The sequence below is a fragment of the Cyprinodon variegatus genome, unplaced genomic scaffold, assembly GCF_000732505.1.
Source record: "Cyprinodon variegatus isolate N-32 unplaced genomic scaffold, C_variegatus-1.0 Scaffold540, whole genome shotgun sequence".
In the NCBI taxonomy this organism is placed as follows: domain Eukaryota; kingdom Metazoa; phylum Chordata; class Actinopteri; order Cyprinodontiformes; family Cyprinodontidae; genus Cyprinodon; species Cyprinodon variegatus.
The window spans coordinates 84,282-88,451 of record NW_015150993.1 but is presented as its reverse complement, the minus strand read 5'-3'; the positions used below and the strand labels follow the sequence as shown (position 1 = coordinate 88,451).

The 4,170-nt window shown below is 37.3% G+C and overlaps 1 protein-coding gene across 3 annotated transcripts in view; it reads right to left on the bottom strand.

Annotated features, from left to right (window-relative positions):
- Window positions 1–4,170, bottom strand: part of LOC107095358 (prostaglandin D2 receptor 2-like) — a 26,874-nt gene that overhangs the window by 7,206 nt on the left and 15,498 nt on the right. Inside the window, exon 1 of one of the 3 annotated variants that reach the window (XM_015391407.1) lies at window positions 3,054–3,162. The exons of the other annotated variants lie outside the window; for them this stretch is intronic. The gene's annotated coding sequence lies outside the window, so the exon portion shown is untranslated. Of the gene's footprint in view, window positions 1–3,053; window positions 3,163–4,170 lie in introns of those variants that run through there. 3 annotated transcript variants of the gene reach the window in all.

Genomic DNA, 4,170 nt, shown 5'->3' with positions numbered 1-4,170 from the left:
GCTACAGAGCCATCGTCTCATGCTGAATGATTAACCTGGACGGTACTCCCAGCCACTCTCGAGTCTCCCACGTTAAAAATTCCTCTTGCGGAGTTGTGACCTGTGGTTACATCTCTGTTTTGCTCTTCCAGAAACTCTTCCCCTTTCCAGACCAATTCACTCATTAACTTTTTCATTATTTTTTTTTTCTTTTCAGATAACTGGGGGGATTACCAGAATGATTGTGCATTTTTCAAAAAGTTACCTCCAATCATGTCATTTATTAACCCATTAATGCAGTAATGCATGTTGCCAACACACTAGAGTGCTTGCTACATAGCTGTGGTTTTATTAATTATGCATTCTATTATGCATACCAACATCCACGATAATGTGATGACTCAATATATGTCACGCGATGAGCGGTTTGCTTGAAACGAACTACAAGAAAACTTTCACTTACAGCTCATGTATTCTTAGCCGTTGTTGAAAACTGAGATGCAGATGTTGCTTACCCTCAAATTCAGCCGTGCAAGAAGATTTATATCCATTAAAATTCAAAATTAAGTACTTTTAGCCTATATAGCATTATCTACATTATCAGGAATGCACCTGAATGTCAGCAGCCCCAAAATTTGCACGCAAAACAATAATCCCCTTTTCAGTTATATAACCGTAGAGGTTTCCGGATGCAATAGACTTCATAACAGGTTACTTTAGGTCCCTTTTGATATTTCAAAGAGAGGTACATGATTACAAACACTCTTGGTGGTATTATAGTTGAACTTTAATGATAAAATACTGTATTAATGAGTTCATTGATGCTTTAACATGCACACAATAACATGCAGTTTAGGATCACTTGGTGCATCCAACATTTTAACATTACTATTTAGGAGTTATTATTACTTCAACTTGGTATTTATAAAGCAATAATAAGGAGTAATTCTTTATTTCAGATAAAAAGAGCTAAAAAAAAAGGTGATGTTAAAACTACATAAGTATAGTATAAGTATAATTTTAGAAAAGAATAAGGTGTGGCATCACACACCATGTCTCTGTGTTGTCTTCCGGCTGCAAGTTTAAAAGCTGTGGTTGGCTCAGTATACATGTATGTCAATGTAAGTAGCTTACGGTTTGGCCCCTCCATGCCCAGAAAAAAGGAAACTGAGTTATAAGTTTTGGTCTACAGATGAAGCTGCCACTCTGAGTCCCTGAGCAAGACCCTTAACCCCACACTGCTCCCAGAGCGCCACACAATGGCAGCCCACTGCTCTGCAAGGGGATGGGTTAAATGCACAGAGAGTGAATTTCATTGCTTTGTACTTGTGACAGTGTAATGACAATAAAGTTGAATTCTCCTTTTTCTACAATAATGGATTAATGCAATTAATTGTTTCAGGCCTAAACACCACTACTTCTTTTAAAGTCCACCTGCGCAAATGCAATTTGTTTTTCATTAAAGTACATTGAGCTATCACGAACCCCAGAGTATTTATACAGATCACAAAGTTCTGTATTTTGACCTTTAATAACATTTGTCCTAAATGCAATTTGGTTGTGTCCTATATTCCCTCACAGGCAATTTGTGTATAACCTCTAATTTAGCATCTGTGACACAGTACATTCTAATCTGATAAACCACAATTTTGTTGGGGGGGGTCCAAACACAGTGCCTTTAAAATATTTTAATGTAAAAAAGCCATGAAAATTATGTAAAGATTGCAAAACTTTCTTGGTACATGCATGAATATAGGAAGCGTGTCAATGGTTAGTCACGTTTGAATCACTTTTCCTTCCCAGTATGTGGACGTCCTGAACAACATGCCAATAACATCCCACCAACTTTTGCATTTGTAATGCACTTTATATTTATACAAATCCTTAAGTGCTACATATTAAATCAGGTAAGTGCTAAATAAAAACACACGAAAATAAGAAAGAAGTAAAAAATAAATAAAATGAACAAAGACAATAGGTCAAAGGGCAGGATTTCAATTTAAACATCTCCTAAAAAGGTGGGTTTTAAGGCCACATTCAAAAGCATCCAGTCTGTGGGGTCCTCATGTGGTTCTGGGAGAGCATTCAACAGCCTGGGAGCAGCTGAGCAGAAAGCCTAGCTCATCATACGTCCTCCTCAACATACCTATGGCCGCCCAACCCTACAGCTAGCTTTCACTGTTTAAAGTGTTCATATTAACATTACCCTTCCACTTGCTTCTGTTATGTAATCAGAATAAAAACCCACCCCTGCATTTATGCATAATTCTAATCCACTCATGTAGTGTTTAACACTGAATAACGCCATCATTAAGATGAATATGAGTTTTAATTTTAGCTTTTTTATTTATATTTAAAAAATGTTTGAATAGTTTTACAGCTTCTGGTTTATTCTGAAAAAAACAAAAAAATCATCATTCATTTCATCCCAACTGGAAGCTTAAACCCACGTGTTTGCCAGGAAAAATAAACACAGCATTCAACATTTCCAGTGTTTTACCTGCAGTTTTACTTTGGTATGCATTTTTTCCACTGCTAAAAAGAAAATGAACGGCTCAGTTGGCAGCTGATACCCGGTACCCTCCCTCTGAGTTTTTAACAGCAGCTTTTCTCACATCACCCACATCCTCTTAATATTTTTAAACATTGCTGCAAAACTACACAGTTTGATCTCATAATTTCAGATACACTTCAAAGTAATATGTATAGATGACATTTAAAAGGAAAAAATATACAGTCCAGGTTATCAAGAAGATCAAACTGCTCTTAAGTTGCTAATATTAGTTAAACAATGCAAGCCAGTTAAAAAGCAAGCATACACTGGACTAATTCCCATAGTCTACAATCTGAATTAATGTGTGTGCACAGTTGTGCATCTATGTGTCACCCTGTGGTGCACTGGTGACCTGTCCAGGGTGCATCCACCTTTCGCCCATACACTGCTGGGTATAGGTACCAGCCCACTTGATGGATGAGCAGCAGAAGAGAGGGCGAATTATGTAATTGTGGATCAAATAACACAAAATAAAGTTTTCATGATTGATCATTTTATAAGCCTTTAAAAATTTACTCACCGGGTAGTTTTGCTTTTCACAGTCCCTGCTACAGAGTGACACTCTAGAAAGCACCAACTCTGGGTGTTAAAGCAATAGGAAGTATAAAAACCTCAAGAGGAAGAAAAAAAGTCAGAGTGAAGCCAATAGTGAAACACATCTTAAAAGAAAGTAGAACTTTTCATACAAATTTAATTCTAGATAAAAAGAAAAAAAAATCCAAGATGTGGACAGAATGTTACGCACAAGTTCCAGGTAAATTTAACACAAATTCTACTTCCTGTTTATGCTTTTTGATCCTCTGTGAAGGATCTCCAGCTCAACCAACTTCTCTCTGCACCAAAGTCACAAGGGAGACAAAGATCAATTTACAAACGGATTTTATCCAACAGAATAGACCGTTCTTTGTTTACATCAACTTCTGCTGGAGCCAGTGTTTAAATGTTCATCCACTGTCTGAAAGCTGTACTAAACGAAATGTGTAGACATTGTCTAAGGGCAAGTCTAGTCTTTTAAGCGGTGAATTAACAGGCCTGAATTATTGTTACCGGCTTGTGATTGAAGAGCTGATAAATTCCTAACACCACAAGAACCTACTGACGTCAGAACACATACACCAGGCAAAGGTGTTAATTACTTCGCAACTTTTATGCTAGATCATAAGCATTCTGCTGTTTGCTATCTCTGTTTTCAGACTAACTTATTTGCATCCGAAGCTGTTGAAAACACTGACGTTGAAACTTCTCTTTTATGCTGTTTTGCTGTATATGCTTTGACTCACAAAAGAGGTATTGCAACATTCCATTTGTTGGCTGCCATGCTTCTCTGTATACAAGACATGCCTAGACTTCTGCACTCAAAATACCTGGACACCTGCATATGCATCAGTTATTTATGAATGGCCTCTTCTTCCACACAATAAACAAAATAAAAAGCATTTTAGTGAGAGAAATGAAGATAATAATCAGGTATATGGCTTTAAAGCTACAGCGCTTCTCCCCCCCAACAGTACGGCGAGCGTTACGGGACAAAATGTCTTCCACGACGTCCGCATCACCTACCTTCTCAAGTGATAAGGTTTGTTTACATAGAAGATTTTACAGATAGTATTCTCAGGCATAATACTGCCATCTACTGT